A 17,498-nucleotide genomic window follows, 5' to 3' on the forward strand; every position below is an offset into this window, starting at 1 on the left:
AATTGGTCAGATGAAAGGTAATCATCACTTGGAGAGAGGGGAGGTTTTGTTAAGCAAACCTCAAGTTATGATTTATTTATTTGCTAGTCTTTAAAAGCTGGAATGCCTAGAAGAATTGCTCTGTTTAATAACATATGCTTGCCAAGTTGATTTTGCATTAGAAAGTTTCTCTGCATCCCACAGTATGCCTGGCAGTTATCCGCACTGAAAATAGTACCTTTAGAATTAAAGCGTGAAAATATACTACACTGAGAAAGATGACACAAAATTTCAAACAATTTACTCTAATATGTTAAAGAAAAATAACTTTACCTTGATCTGCTTTTGGCCAAGAATGATAAAGATACAGAACATGTAAACTGTTTGGTGCGCTGGATCATGAAGTAAGCACAAGTTCATGTTTTAATGGTTCTGACTATAGGCATACTAATTTCTCAGAAAGCAAAGATGGAAGTGATACGTACTTTCAAAAACTGTTGTACACATTCCTTTTCAAATCTGTCTTTAGCATTGGTCATTAAAAGTGACTTCAGTGTTAGCCCCAGGCAGGCAAGAAATAACTGGCTTTACATTTTGAAAATATTATGAATGTGATTTAAAATATTCCCTTCTTCAAAAGTAATTATCAAGACCAAATAGTTTTCATTGCATAGAAAAATGTTCAGAAATCTTTTAAAATCCAAAGCTATCTTTCTTCTTAGGTGGAGCTAAAAACCTGTCAGCCTGCACTAATACATCTTGCATGTAAAGATTTTAGGTATGAAAAAAATGTAACAAAATTAAAATATTGCTGATGTTTAGTAGTCACCAGGGTAATTTCTGTTAAAGTAACTCTGGAACAGGGGAAAAAATATGCTTCATATTTAGAATCATCTTAAAGTTCGGTTTCACTTCGATGAGTAATTTGCAAAGGTGACTCTCAGACTTTAAAGGCAAGATTGATAGGCTTTATGATTTCATCAGAACTAAATAACAAAGGCTGATAACTTCTGATTGAGATTGATTTATGTCTTTTAATAAGATGACACATCAAGGAACCATGAACCTGTTCACTTTGCAGGCCTGTCTTTTGCCTTATCAATTTACAGATTCAGGTCTAGAGTTTTAGCGTGTGAGAGATTTATGGATACAAATGACAAAAAGGAGAAGCAAGCGTTCTAAATATGTGAAATAGCTATTTCTTTGAGGCATGTAAAGGACAGGCGTAGATAAGTGTCTGTTGGCCAGAATAGCTACTGCCATTGCTCCTTAGGCTTAATACCCTATGTGCTGTGGAAACTGGAGTTTGACCTTCTGCTCCATCTCTTCTGGGTAAATGTTTTTGCATGATTTAATAGAATGGTTATTTTTTATGCAGATGACTGTTAGCCATGCTCGGAGAGGCAAAGAGAAATTTCTGGTAGAAACGAGCTCTATCAGCATGGTTGAATAAGCAGAAAGATTCTTCTAGCTATTCTAGTTTTAAGAGACTTTAAAAAATATCAGAAAATGAGATTTATTATATGGGTATTTGTTTTAATTCCTACATAATTACTATTAATATGATCAATGAAACCATTAATAAACCATGATTGTAGGTGTTGTTGGGGAGCTTTAGTAGATTTAAAATTCACTCTGAGAGATTTACTGGAATTCATTGGTTCTTACAGCGCTTTTATGAATTTTTCATAGAAAAACTATTTTCTCACATACTTGTAACTGGACAGGTTTGTACCACTGACAAATGCAGGTTTTATATGAAAACTTAAACTTAGAAAATTCCTGTGAATTTCAGAAGTCAATTTTTTATTGTCTTTGACTTACTGTGGCATTTTATTGTGGTATATGTTAGACATCATATCTCATTTTCATTGTACCCTTCACAGAGGATACAGAAAAACAAGCTAGCTTTGCCAATAAGCTTTACCATTAGGATGTAATTGTGATATATATACAGATTTAAAAAATGAGAGCCTGATAGACTATAGAAGCATGAAGATTACAGGGGGGAAAAAAAGGGAATAAACGTTTCTCTGAGTTTGGGAGAAGGAAAATAGTGTTTATAATGGAGCTGAAGTGCATATTTCTTCCCCGTACTCCTTTAACTAAATGGTTACTCTACAGATAAGAATTATATGTTAGTATTATTGTAAGTAATGAAGTTCATACAATCTCCAGATATCTTGTAATACTTTTATCTCATTGTTTTTGTATTTTAGATTATATTAATTCACATGATCTTTGTTTTTTAGATAGCATAGAAATTCCTGTTTAGTTTATGAAGTAGGTTAAGTTAATACTCGAATTTTTAATGTTACATATTCCAATGAAATTATTGTTCTGTGAAAAGTACATTCAGTAAGTGACTTAATTAAAGTAGGCTTCAGAATATCGGCTTCACCGATTTAGGCCTATACTAGGCCTATCTTGATTCATGGTGTATTTCCATATATATACGAAGTTATCAAAGTATATTCAAAAGTATTTAATGTTACAAGCACTTTTGGAAGACTCCGGGCATTTTGAAGTGCGAGGTCCTCGCGGAACGCCAAGATGCGCTTCAGCACCACGGACAGCGCCCTCCCCCCGCCATTTAGACGCAGCTGTGAAGTTAGTAAAAATCGTCTGTACTTTTCACCGAAATCCTTTTACAAGGTATAAACACTATTTTGACATAAAACTGTATTTTAGAGCAAAATTTCATTAAAACAAGGTCAAAGGAGAGTGTACCTTCTTGTGGCAATAGGATTTTTAAAACATTCAGTCCATGCTCACACAACAGGTATTTTGACCTATTATTATAATTCCTTGAACTATTTTAGTACCTTGGAGTTCTGTCGTGGTCCAGGATCCCATTGTAGGGATTGAATAGGCATATAAATTGATCTTTTTTCCTGAAGAACTGACAGTCCAAGGGTTTGTGATAACTGTGATGAATGGTTTAAGATGATACAAGTAAGAGTTGCTACTGAAGGGACAGTCTGTCCAGCAACTTCCCTGTGTTGACATTAGTGATTTTTGTGATGAGTTAGATCATGGATCCTAATTAAAAATACCACGGTTTTCATCTAGATCCATTTCTAGTTAACTCTCTCACTTTTTCCTCCCCCAAACCCCATGTTTTGGTGCGATGAAATTTTCATCCACAGCTGAGAATTGTTGAGCCACCCCACAGGCAGGCAGCTGGTAGCTGTTTGATGTGATAGAGCAGGTGTAAGTGCCAGAAAACTTTTAAGGAAATAGAGAGATAAAAGCAGACACACTCAGCTACGCAGCATTCCAATATAAGGCATTCTTTAGTAACAGTAAATCCAACGTTGCCATCATGGTGATGGTGGCTAGAAGTAACTGGGGTGGGGCAGTCAATTTACATATTAGTCTTTTATAACTAATAGCATCCAGAGTGCCAAAGAGCAGTTTCAAAGTGCTATAAAATACAGAAGAGAGACTTGGATGAAAATAAGTACAGCAGATCACCACAGAAACCTCTTTATTGAGAAACAATGTAACAGTTCTTGCTAAATACAAACATCCGTTCCTTTTGTCTTACATAAAAATTTAGTTTTCTCTGGCTTTCAATAAAGATATAAATATAATTTATATTTTGCAGAACCAATAATCAAAGGGAAAAAAGCAGGCACTCCTATTTTCTACTATTTTGTAGTGGTGAGTTCTGAATAAAGGATGAATTTTTTATTTTTAAACATAACGTGCATTAGTACATAGTAAAATAAAGACATCTGGCAGAACCTTGAGTTTTCTGCAATTATTTGCATGCAGATGTATCCAATACTTAATTAGAAAAATAAATTGTGCAGTTTATATCTCAAACTAATTTTAAAAATATCTAATCATTTATTAGTCCTAACTAATCTACTTACTAATATGCAATTAATATGCGATTTAAAACTAAAATACAGTTGTTTTGATAGGGTGTTAAAAATCCAGCTGAGCTCATTTCCTTGCCAGTAGGTGGAGCTAGCACGTAATATGCTGCCTCCTTGTTTCCTCCCCCTCCCCTCCTCTCCCCCCTCCCTTTTTTCCCCCCACAACCAATTTTCTGATCGATGCTGGGATTCAAAGAGTGAATCTCAGAACAGGAAGCAGGCGAAGAGACTACAGAATACTGCAGAGGTTCCTTTGTTGCTTTGATGGGGAGGTTCTTCCTTCATTTTTTTCCTTTTTCATTTCAGTGAAATTAAGACTTTACAAGCTTCTTTGCCCAGGAACCTGAACCTGCAGTAGAAGGAGCCTCATCATCTACAAGCGTATGGATATTTCTTATGCCATGATTTGTAATTCTCTTTTAATCAGGTAAGACAACATGATATTTAATTAAAATGCTTAAGCAACAAATTCCAGTTGTTTTGTACCAAGGTTCTCCTCTTGTGGTGCCACACCTAGTTTTCAATTAATATTAATAGAGCAAGAGGGGAGGATATAATAGCCATCTTTGCCACTGTATGGATTTTTCATAGTATTTAATTAGGTCTTAGCGCAATAATAGAAAATGTTGTTCTTTTGAGTTCTCTGGCCCTGTGTTTTTTTAAGATTGTATGTTTATAATTAGATTTGCTTTTTGAGTTTGTATTTTTTGTCTTAATTGTGGTAATTTGTTGCTGATGTTTTGAAGTGATCATCCACAAGTGTTTTCTTTTTCTACTGGAGGTTATAATGGTGCTTTATCCAGAATACAAATTGGAGTGTATTTTAAAGCATATGAATACATCCCTGGGATTGCCCAATTTTAATGCAGAAATGTGCTGTTGCTTCTCTACACCATCTTCAGTCAGAGACTTTCTTTACCTCCTAAATTCTCTTTTTTTTTTTTTTCCCTGTGAGGTATAGGAGATTTACAGGATTCTCCCCTCCCTCATCTCCCAAAACAGCCTCTCCCTGATGCAAGACAGAATGGAGGACTTGTCTGTGACTAAACATGGTCTTGCAGTGCTGCAGATATCATATGAAACACATGTGAATTTTGTGAATAGTGGTTTTTATATATATATATATGAGAGAATGAATTTTTATTTCAAAAACATCATTCCATATTGCAAGGGAAAGAAAAATATTCTTTTCAGTATTTTTTTAGGTGCATGATACACACTGGGAGAGACAGCAGAATGACTCAGGAGGTGGGAAGCTCATGCAGCACCCCCTGACTCTTCTTTCAAATCTTCTGTGGCTTTTTTTCTTACCTTCCCTTAATTACAGCAATAATTTAGTCGGGAAAAACACCATAGAAATGCATTGACTTACACAGTCGCAGATCAGAGAAAGGGCTCAGTAGCCAGTATGTGAGAAAAAAGAATGTGTGATTAATTTAAATGCATGTTGCTTTCTATTATGAGGTAGTAAGTAGGAAAGCACTGAACTAAAATTTTCGCACACCTGTATAAAGGTAAACTTTTTTTAGCAGTGATTAGTGAAGCAACAGAAAATTGCCTGTTGGGATGTGAATACTAGATACTACCTTGGCTTTAGATAATCCCTTAAATATATGTGAAATGTTAAGAAGGTTCACACGCATTCTTGCCATCTATGCGTCTTGCCTGCTTAGTTGTATTTTTCTGATCAATGTTTACAATATGTATATATGGGTATGGCTCAGCTGTTGTAGTGCCTGAAGATATCTTCACTAAACGGTAAAGGATCATCCATTCTTGAACAGATTTGGAGAAAAGATGAATAATCACATCCAAATGATCTTCAGGTTCCTCCAGTGACAAATGCATTAAATAAACGATGCTCTCCTAGGTCTATAGGCCCCAATTCAACAACAAACAGGCATGCCAATGGATGACTCACATTCTTAATATTAGGCAAGTGGATAAGTACCTGGCTCTGTTCTCTTGATTTTTAAACTGCACAAATGTTCAGGGAGGGAATAACGTTTTTTTTAATCCAAGAGATTTTGCAGTGTTCATAAAATGCAGTCAGTAGGCCAAACTAGTATATAGCTTCAAAGACAAGCTACAGATTTACTCTTACCTTTAAAGAATAAAATCTACTGAGTTGTTACAGGCCTTGAAGGAAAATATTGAATCTGAATTCTTACAGATTTTTGAGTACGTTAATTGTGAATATTAGTCTTTGGGAAACACAAACACGTAAATGGCCATGTCATATCAAAGCATGATACAGTTACCTTTCAGTAGCAATGGCTAAAGTCAGATGTTTCTGGAGGAGTCCAAGAGAAAGCTGACCCTAAGAGAAAGCTGTCCCTCCCTACCTTTTGTGAAACTTAATTTTAGGGGCCTTAATTATAAGCCTTCTTGTTATTTTTGCTCATCTGAATTACTCTAACTGAAGTGTACTCTGTACATATGTAAGCATCAGATCTCCACAGCAGAGACCAGCAGACTCACTCTGCAGCCAGAGCAAGAGCCCAGCAGCAGTTACGCTGCCAGTGCTGCTTGCTCGATTTCTTCCATCACAGACCTTGATGAACGGATTTGCTGGGTCACTACCTGCAGCCCTGCTCTACCCCCAAGTAGCCCCTCAACTCTTCCCGCAAGGGAAAAGAGAGGACACTGAAATCTAATATATCCTATCTGCTTGAATCATACTTGACACCAATGAATGCAACTGTAATCCCTCTTTATGCATGCAACTCTCGGCTGCAGCATGAAATTGCAAACAAGGTATTTACTGTGTTGTTTCCATTGTTTTAAGGGCGCACACACTCTCACACCAACTTCTCCAGAGCACAATGTGGATCCTTCGTGGCAGCAGACCCTGGTCCTGTACTCCCCCAGAGTGGGGGCAGCCTCTCGTCCATAAAAGCCCCCCTGTTCCTCTGTTTGTCCTCAGCCCCAGCTTGCTGAGCAGGCGTCAGGGAGCCTGGAGGCCTCCTTTCTAGAGGCTTCCTGAAGCCACTCGAAAGAATCCATTTCTTGTCCTTGCTCTCCTCTTGCCGACACCTACCAGTCTGAGAAATGCTGGGTTAAAAGACATTTCTGTGTTGTGACCTGAATCTCTTGTTCTTCTCTTATTGTCTTTGAAAGACAAATAATATATCTGATTTCAAAGAAGTGTTAATGAGGAGAGGTAAATGATGTTGTGAATCACTGAATACCATAAGGATAAGAATTATTAAAAAAGCTAAGGAGGAAATTAATAATTCTGTAATCACTGCATGTTTGGGAAGATATGCAGTAAGGAAGGTCTGGGACCAAAATACTGAAAGAGGACAATTCAAAGAAATATTAAATAACTATATTCATGTTGTTCAGTTCAAATTCCTATTGTTTCCCATCTTGCAACTTACCTCTCTTATTTCTGCTCCTGAATCTACTATTGTTCCTTTTTCCACCCTTACTACGATTTTAAGTTAGGCTGCTTCCTCTTTCTACCTTTTACCAGTTTGGGACCAGCAGAAGGGCTTTGTTTCTGCTGCTGGTCGCAGCATTTGATGCCTCAGCAGCTATCGTTATCAATTGCACTGAATGGGCTGCTAGTGCTAGGCAGAAACACAGTCAACATGTGGCAGCTCTATAAGTATTTATTGCAAGCTGCTAAGAAGCTTTTTCTGAGCATATTTAGAAATTATTTTACAGAAGTACTGAATGGCCAGATTTCAATAAATTTAAACAGGAGCAACAAAATGCAAACTCTTATATTGCCTGAGCAGCCTACTTGACCAAATTCAGGCTAAAGAAATTGTAGTAAAATTTTTCAAAAAAAAAAAAAGCTGGAAATATATTTTAATACTGCAGTATTACCAACATACTCATTAAATAATCACAAAAATAGTTTTTAATCTTCCTATTGAAAAACCTCAACAACATAGATTCGTTGTTCTCTCCTTTTAGTTTCTAAACTTGGTAGATTAATACTACTTTCAAACTTTTCCCAATAAGCAGACCACAAATGTACTTTTTCTATTAATTGGTGAAGGTTTATTTTTATAAGCATTCAAGCTGAAAGAAATTAGAAGTATCATGAGGACGCATGGATGTGCATCGTCAAGTTCTTTCCTTTTTAACTTCATTGAAAGAAGTATCTTGCCATTTATAGTGTCCTTAAAGAAAGAAATCAGGATGAGGCCAACAGCATAAACAAATTCAATCTCAACAATTAAGGTTTGGCAAAGCTGAAGGAATTGTAAAGAGATTCTCATGATGGAAACTATTAAGTGAACAAAACTCTGTCAGCTCTGTTCATAGTATACAGAAAAAAAGTTCAAAAAATATGAAAGAATTGGCAAGAACTTATTTTTTAGGTCTCTCTATCTGAAGTTCAGTGATTGTTTCTATATAAAGCTTTCTTAGGTTTTGTGCAATTGAGATAGCAGTTGCTTCTTGGTGCTTAGCTTAGCTTCCCTTAAATGTGGGCAGAATCTGATTTTGGCCGGATGAATTCTTTTGACCTGCTAATGCTAGCTAGCTCTCACTCATCTTCTTTCCAGAGATCCTCACAAATACCTCTTATGTGGTGAAAACAATCCTTTTTCTTGATAAGGAAGTCTACACGTTCAAGAAGATAATGATTGCTCCGTGCAGTGTGTCATTACCTTACTTAGACAAACTGATAACATATAACATTAGCAGACATGCATTTTAGGATGATGGATGTCCAGGTTTTGAACATATAGCAAATATTCTTCTAGTGGTCTAACATGGACCTGTTGTATGACAGGAGATGCGTGATTTTTATGCCATATGGCGCTGCTTGTCTGGTCTTAAATGGAGTTGTAACATACAGCTTTTGAGTACATTTAGAAGATGTCAAATGACCCACTCCAGACAAAAAAATTGGGTACCATTCAACCCTGCACTGAAAAAGCATGACTGCAGCGGCTTTAGCCAGCACTCAGCCTAGTATTCTGGTTTCAAAGGCAGTGTATGTGCTTTTTGGAACTGTACAAACCCACCTGGTTATTTTGGCTGCTCGCTTGGCCTCCTAGCCTATCACTCCCTAGCGTCCTGGTCACTGGTACTGAGCTAACTAAACTAAAGCTACAATATTTCCACATCTACTGCTCATTCCTCTGACAGTGCGAATTTTGCTTCAGTTAAACTGTTAACCAGCAGGCTTTCAGAGCGGGGCAGAAACAGTCTTTCTGTTTGAATAGGTGTTATTTCTATGTTATTTTTTTTCTATACCATCCTCGCCATGTCTCACCCTCCTCAGTGTAACTGCAAAATCCTCAGCAGACTTTGACCCCAATGTAGTTTTATTTGATGATAAATCTAAATGACTCACTCTGAAATTAGGAGTCTGACTCAAGTTTTCTGAAGCAATACACCGTGTTCTAGGCTCACCCATTTGTCTTGGTGGGATCACAGATATATTGGGAGCCAGATTCCACATACGTATTCAAAATGGAGTCAGATGCATGCAGAAAACTTAGACAGTCTGTGATCTCGAAAAGAATAGTGGTGAGGGTTTAATGCGTCATAAACTGCATACAGATAGAGCAAGGTCAGAAAGAAGTGTCCTTTTCCTAGACACTGTTTGAATTTGCTCTTTAAAAATGAGTTCCATAAACAGGTGCCAAGGAAAAGAATGTTGAAGTAGCACCTCAGTATCTAAACAGACCGTGTACTTACAGGGCAAATTTCTATACAACCACAACTACTATGAAACAAGTACTCTGCCCTGGATACTTGAAATTTGACGGCCTATCTCTCAGTGTACTCATTGTATTTTGTTTATTAGTAAATATTTGTACCAAATGCAAACCAGTGGAAAATCCTACCTCCTGGGCCACAAGGCCAGCTTTGTTAGATCTGTATTTCCCTCTGGAAGTCTCTGGAGAGGTTATTCTAACTGGGACTGTGGCACGCAAGGTCATATCACGAGATCATAACAGGTGTATTTGTAGAGTGCGAGAGCTTCATATGTTTTCTCTTTACTGAGAGTCAATAATGAAACCATGGAAACTAAAAGAGAAGTACGGATACCAGGCAGAACGAAAAAAATCTTCCATCTGTAGTTGCGTTAACCTGAAAGCGGACATGGGGCAAGCGCTACACGATTATTTCCAGATCGAGACTTCACTGATGGCTGCACAAACATCCTGATGGCAAGTGCATCCGCGCAGGTTAGATTTTGCAGTGCAGGGGCAGGTTTCCATTTTGTAGAAGGCGAAGTACCACAGAAGTGCTGACGGTAGGCAGTCTCCTAGGTACCACGATAATTCTCCTAGTGAAGCAATGAGAATACACTTTGAAAATACTGGGATGCAGGATGAGCTAATGTTTTATTTTCGTTTGGCTTCTGGAAAATACTAATAGACAAAATGTAAAGCACCCAATTTTACTGCCAGTAGCAATGGTAAGATGCAAATCTTGAAGTTATTAAGGAAATCAATTTGATTAGGAAGCAATAGATTATGAGTGTTACTGGGCCACATTTATGAGAGTCACTTTTCAATAGAATAATATTTTACATCTTGCAAACAGTTTGCTTTTGTAGTTTTGTTGGCTAAACATATGCAACTGTCACAGAACATTTTCAAGAGTTATTGTTTCAAATATTCTTTTTTACAATATTTTCAGTTACAGTTAACATTTAAAGCGCTCCACAGCCTTTTACAAGATTTGTGACTGTAAAAGGTATTTCTGCTTTTTCCAGCTGTAGCTTTTATGAATTACATGATCTTTGATCTGAAGCAAAGCTTTGGCCCTCTAAGCCAAGCTGAAGGCAGGTTAGCCTTTGCACAGAGAAAAATCTGTTGCTCTACCCTACCAGTATCCTTCAAAAAAAAATAAATTATTAAATTTGAATCTAAGCCTCAGGGTATGAAGATGATGACCTTTTAATATTATATAGGACACTTGGGTGCTATCACTCGTGCTGATATCTTGCTCTCTGAGAGGCAGAGACTGGGAACCCAGAAGCGTTCTCCATTGCTGGGAAAGGGATTACATTACTTTTCTCAGTATTGACCTCACTCCCAAATTAGTTTAAGGATTCACACATTCTCAAAATAATCTGTCCTTAGTGAGAAAAATGATGGATATGATGCAGAAATTGAGTGAGCTGGTATAAATATTGTGAAGATGGGCAAACGGCTCTGGAACTGTGAGAAGGAAATAGTCCCTGGGAATCTAGAGAAGAGAGATTGATGGGGGGAAAGCAATGGAATATAGGAAGGGGGGGGGGGGAAGAGAAATTGTAGGAGGGTACACAAATTCAGTTCATATGAGAAAAAAGCAGAACCCATTGTAAAGCAAGTGTTGAAATATGTATCCGTTTTCCTGTACGGAGGTGAGCAGTGTGGTGTGCATGGCTCCAGTGGGAAGACCTCCTTGCAGTGGTACAGCTCCAGGTTGCAGGTGATAACTGTGCACAAGGAATGCTTGCGAGAACTCTTTGGGGAGCTCTTGTATTCCCTCTAATCAGAACCTGTTTTGCTGGCTCAAACATAGTGGGAAAGGAAAAACTCTCCTGAGGAGGTTTTCAACATCTGCTCCCTTTCTTTATTCGTATGTACCAACAACTGCAAATGGAACATACTCAAAGAAAAATTTACAGTTAGGAAATTATTCCAAACGAGTAAATTTTCAAACTCCAGTGAACAAATCACAGTTCCAACTCACCCAGCTATAATGGGCTGCAGTAGCCTAGACTCTTGTAGATTATCCCAAGCAATCCTTCTTTTCCTCATAGTTATAAAATGATTTTATAATGAACAAGCCTCCTCTCCCCGCCCCCCCCCCTTTTTTTTTAAGTTACCTTGAAACTAAATCTGCTTTTTCAAAGACTGACTGAACTTTACAGCTGTTGGTTCTCTGTGGTTTGTTTCATGAGTTTTTCTCTTATGAAAAAATTCAGGAGACAAAATAGATTAGTTTGGGGCAGATAGACGGTGTAACTATTCAGCTTTCCATTTCTGGCACATTCCCATATTTAAAAGGAGAAGCGGTACAGAAGTTTTCTTCACTACCCAGGAAACTGATGTCTAAGTATGAAATAAAGCACCCATTTTATTGCAATCATACTTTGCCATCAGGTAACTTCCTACGGGATTCTCATGAATTTGGCATTCTAAAAAGGTATGTTCCAGCTGAGACTCATGTTAAATCGGGGGACTGTTATAAGGCATACGTTGCAGACTGTCAGAATAAACACTTATAATGATCTCGGATCCTACATTTATGAATCTGTGTTGCTCCCTCAGGCCTTTTGAGCTTCTTGATGGAATAGTGATATTACCTTTCCGCTCTTACTTAACTGCATATGTCTGCCATATGCACTTTGTCCCTCAGGATAACTTGATCCATAAAGATGTTTTTATAGCGTTCAGAGTATTCTCAATTAATGTCTTGATACGACAGCTAGGTTATCAGGACGCTATAAAAGGCAAGCAGAAACTGGGCCTGGCAAGCTGTTTCAGGGTTGTTTGTTTGGTTTTTTTTTTAATGGCATTTCTATTTAATTGTGGGCCAATTAACTACTCAGTTTCCTTTCAGATAAAAAAAATCTTCTAAATTTAATAGAGAGTTGTTTAATGCTTCCTAATGTTGTATATCTGACTGAGCTTTTCATTACTCCGAGAAACAAACATGCTGGGTCACCAGGGATTAGTGGTGATGTTTGCTGTCTTCCTTTGCATTGGGGGGGATGAAGCTGTAGCTCTTAAGTTTTCTTATGATTCCTATATGATGGTCTGGGAAATCCTAGATAACCACTCAGCTCTGTTCTGCACAAGTCACCAACTGTATTATTCACAATGGGATGTGATTTCATGCTGTTTGGTTTAATTTTTCCTTTTTGGTTGCCAAATTTTCAATATACATCCAGCCTGATGTGCCTCATGCTGGTGACATCTTCATTTAAAAGACGTATTTACTCAACTGTAGAGATGCCTGTAGTGTGAAGTTTTGGACAGCTGGCAGAACTGTAGTAAATCATAACTATTAAAATACATTAATATATATACTAAGTACTATAACAGGAATATTCAGTTCTTACCCTGCCTCTGTTAATGTGTATCAGCATGCAAACCACATATATTTTCATATGTCATTCTGTTTCCAAAACCACACATGGTTCTGTTTCTCAAAATGTAAAGTGGGAATAACGTTAAAAGGTGCAAAATAAGTGGCTGATATTTAATAAAGATGTGTGCAAGCACAAGGTTTCACTAAATAGTTCACATTTAAAAAGTCGCATTAAAAGTATGTTAGTAAGTGGCAGAGTCAAGCAGTCAGTTATGGGACAACGAAATAAGATTTTCTTTACATTGTGGGAATCCGACATATTATGTGTAGCCACCTGTGAAAAGCGGGATTTAGCGAATTGGCTGCCATCATATCGGAGTATTGAGTAGGATTCATCTCCTCTCTCTCCCTTTATAGTCAGTGGAGAGAAACAGGCACTTCTAGGGCACAACTTGCTTCATCATAAGATATCTATCTAAAATAGGTCAGAAGAATTGCCTTTTAAAGGATCCATTTTTCTCCAGTGAATATGAAAGGAGTTCAGATTGGCTCAGATGTGGGTGCCTGCAGATACAGACATCTGACGCCAGGGAAGGTGAATCCTACCCATGACACAGTCAGAGGTAACATCCAGTTCTGCAAGGCAGCATCAGCATACAGACCTTACACAAAGGGCAGTACACTCTGTCCATGTAGTTATTGTCCTTTTCCTCCTCCCAACTAGTCACTTCTCCTAATCCACGTGCAGCACCAATGAGTCAAGGAAGTCTCCTCCAAAACAAATCTCACCGCTCTTAAGAGCTTGTCCATACCATGTACTACAGAAGACGGTGAATGTTGCATTATAGTATCTATTGATAAATGAACAAAAGTAAGGCAGATGTCAGTTCTAGCATATGCTGCCATTTGAGTCCTCCTTCCTGCAATAATAGGAGTTTTTTATTGGAGTGTTTCTACACAATTTTACAGAGACCCTATTGATATCCATATGAACGACTGGGAGTTACTGAATGTACGTTTACACATACTTCACAGACCTCTGACTTGCCATCCTTATATTTCTCTATAAACTCATTTTCAGATCTTATTGTCCATCCTTCAAATTAATTCCAGTCATCTCAACTTTTTATTCTCTCTCTTGTCCATTCAGTCTAAGCTTTTTGCTTTATCTTATCTCCGCTTGCCCCATTATACTGGCTCCCCCCCTACCCTCCTTCACTTTTTCCCAGCCTGGTCTCCTGTGAGGTCAAACCGATCAACCTAGATGATTTTCTTGGTCATAATAACCTGCAAGTCTTTGAGCTTTTCTTTTCTCTCCAGCCAGCCTCCAGGACTACTATGGCTAATTTTGAGACAATCTCTTTATCCAGGCAGACAGTTCTTCCACGTATCATTTCCCTGGAGGTTTTTTCTGATGCCAGTCTTCAATCCCAGATACGTCTCCTTTTCTTCTTAGCTCCCCCCCCTTCCTTCTGTATTTCCTTCTGCATTTTTTTTTAATAACCAACGCATAGGATCATTAAGAACACAAAGACAAAAGCATTCCCAATCTTAGGTCAGCATGGTCTACAGAGACACAGATTTCAGCTGCAGGAACATCCCCTCAGCTGGACACTGGAACATTAACAGAAAAGGCATTATCTCTGGAATTCACACCGTTAAACCTCTAGGGTGCTCTTCCAAATACAGGCAAACTAATTTTTCAAGTCTGGGCAAGTATTATAGACATCACTCCAACAGAAAAGTCCAAAATTCAGAATGTTGTTCTGCAAAAAGTTCTGCAAGACTTCATAGTCATACTTTGAAAATTGGCAGCTATAAAATTTTAATGAGAAATATATATATCTCCCTTTTTCTTGGAAATAGTTGCATCATTTGAGTTGAAGCTTTCCTCTAAAAATCTGGCTGAGGCAAAAATGGAAAATTTTAGCCCCAGCACTTTAAGTTTAGCATAATCAAGCAAGGGAAAGGAGGGAAAAAAAAATAAAAGGAAAACAGGACAGGTCAGGCATCTCGGTAATAAACAGTACCGCCAGCCCCACCTATAATTGTCATGAAACACGACAACCCGTAACTAGTAGCTGGCTTGGACCCATCTGCACTCTATCCCTAAGGATATAGTAACAACTGCTAACCCATAAACCATCATAAGACTAAAAGAATATTTAAAAGTAAATATGGAACCTTGTCTATGACTTTCTTTCCAGAATCACTGAAACCACTTTGCTTCTGGCTTATTTGAAGTGGTGCTTCCCTAAAACAAAGCCAGCTATTCCATTCCAGTGGCAGAGCGAATCTGGTGAAGGCACTGTGTGGAGTAGGGAGTTGTTTGTAGTTGTGCTTTTTGCTGTTTCTATCTGTTTCGGAGACCTTGGTTCGGAGACCAGGCGCAGCTACATAGTAGGACATGCAGGTAGGGGCATGAGTAGTGCTGATGTCAAAACACAGCCTGTGGCATCCTGCCCTTGGAGGCTGATGGATATCCAGGGAGTTAATGCTTCTTTCAAGCTGCATTAACTCCTGCAGGATCCCCTCGGCAGCTGGTGCTGTGCAGCTGTAGGGAGCCTGTCGGCGGCAGCGCAGTTCCTGGGGGAAAATTCTCATATGTTATCCAGCGAGATGTTTGTTTCCCTCATGTGGGATGGTCCTCACGTTTTCCGTGTCTATTGTGTTTTGGTTTTAAAAATATGCTCCTCAGGAGGCAGTTGTGTTTGTTACAAATAAACTATGTTTCCAATTGCAGGCCTATTTAGAGAATACTCCATTTAGATTCAGATTCTCTTTGTTTATTTTGAAAGTTACAAATTAGCTAGGTACCTCCTGATGCTCTCTCACATATACCAAACCTAAACTCAGGGCTGTAGCATGTGGAGGTTATTTTCCCTTAAAAACATAACAACAGCTTGAAATAAGGACAACATCTTTTAAAAACAGAGATGATGTAAAAACTGTCCCAGCACCCCACTGCCCATGTCCGTTTCTATGGTTTTACAGTCACCGTTTCCTGGTTAAAAAAAAAAAAAAAAAACAACCACAAAACAAACCAAACACCCCCACACGAAGAAGGGGAATTGGCTGACTGCAGACAGTATGGCTGACTAGCTGTATCCAATACAGAAGGTAAACAAACTTAACATAAGGAGGGATGACGATCCCCTGTCCCATCCCGCCTTGTGGCAAAGCCTGGATTTGGCACCGTCCCTTGCTCAGCTCGTGGGACAGAGGGCAGCTCGCCCTGCCCGGTCCGGGCCTGGCCCAGGGCCTCAGCTGTTCCTCCCTGGTGACTCTGAAAGGCGGATTCACCTCATCCCCCCGGAGCGAGGCCCCCCTTCTCCACAGCACCCCCCCACACGCACACTTCTGCCTCTCTGCAACCCTGCCCCGCGCTAAACGCCTGCTTTTTTCCGGCCCTCCTGCGTCTCCCGTTTCATTAGGCCCTGCTGAAGCAGGCAAGGGAACCTTTCCTTCTGCAGAAAAAACAATCTGCCTGGAGCAGGTTTTCACGGGGAGTCTCCGCAGCCCGCGGGCGGCGGCGGCGCTCCCCCTGCGCTGCGCTGTCTGCCAGGCCGCAGCGCGGGTGCCGCAGCCGCCGGGCCGGTTGCTAAGCAACCTCCCCCCCCGCTCCCCTCGGCGCCGCTCTATGCCGGCGAGCCCCGCCGCCATTGCGGAGCCGCCTCCCTTCACAACCCGACAGCTCCCCGACCGTCTCCCCGGCCGGCTTTTCACTCGGCGTTGTCTTTTCGAGCGACATCGGGCTGCCCGTCTTCCCTTCTTGTCGTCCGCTGTGGCACGGGGAGGTGACGAGGCACCTGATGGCGTGCGGCCGGCGGGGGCGGGCTGGGGAGGTGGCACTCCGGGAGAGCTGGGCGCTGCGGCCTGCGCGCCGCACTGCCGGCCTTCCCCCTCCTCTCTCCAATGCCCACGTTAGCGGCTTGTTGGCTCTGTCAGGTGAAAAGGAGCAGGTGGAAGTGAAGGGGAAGCTGGTTGCAGCAGTTTCCTGAGGTGGAGGGGTCCTTGGCCCTTCGTCCTTGACTTGAGGGGACTTTGGCCCAGCTTCACAGTCAGAGCCTGACCTGGGCTTATGTAAGGAGTACCTGGAAAAGCACGGGTTTGTGCATAGGTTGTGTTTGCAATGGAAGCCCGTAAGGAGCTATAAAAGTTGAAACACACAGTATTTTCCACGATTACTTGTCAGTAGGTTGAGAATCATGGTTTATGTTGTTCATCCAAAACTGCTAGGTACTTGTCAGGGGGATATTAAAATCTCCTATCTACCTGGTGTCTTTTATCCAAAAGAATATAAGTTATATGTGATTGAATTTTATGTAGCTATGCTGTGGTTAAGATTAATGGAGATTTCATTCTAAACATCTTTACATAATGCCCATACTGGGAATGTTAAACTCAGGGATCTGGTTTCTCAGGAAAGAAATCACAGCATGTTTTATTAACAGCATAAGTAGTCAGCACATTCTCCTATTCAGGCATCTGGAAATATCTAGCTCATCCCATACATATGGTACTTCTGTTATCATTACATCTTTGAATTGTATAGTCACTCTCCCCACACAAACACACTAAAAATGGATATATCTCTAGCCTGACACTTACACAAGAATGTACTTG

The 17,498-nt window shown here is 39.6% G+C and overlaps 1 protein-coding gene across 4 annotated transcripts in view; it reads left to right on the forward strand.

Moving 5' to 3' along the window:
- The first annotated feature begins 4,020 nt into the window (after nucleotides 1-4,020).
- The window catches only part of LOC134519019 (sodium channel protein type 2 subunit alpha), an 80,874-nt gene continuing 67,396 nt past the window's right edge, over nucleotides 4,021-17,498 (forward strand). For all 4 annotated transcript variants that reach the window (XM_063342529.1, XM_063342533.1, XM_063342528.1 and 1 more), the window contains exon 1: nucleotides 4,021-4,293. The gene's annotated coding sequence lies outside the window, so the exon portion shown is untranslated. The remainder of the gene's footprint in view (nucleotides 4,294-17,498) is intronic.

The sequence above is a fragment of the Chroicocephalus ridibundus genome, chromosome 7 (assembly GCF_963924245.1).
Source record: "Chroicocephalus ridibundus chromosome 7, bChrRid1.1, whole genome shotgun sequence".
NCBI lineage: Eukaryota > Metazoa > Chordata > Aves > Charadriiformes > Laridae > Chroicocephalus > Chroicocephalus ridibundus.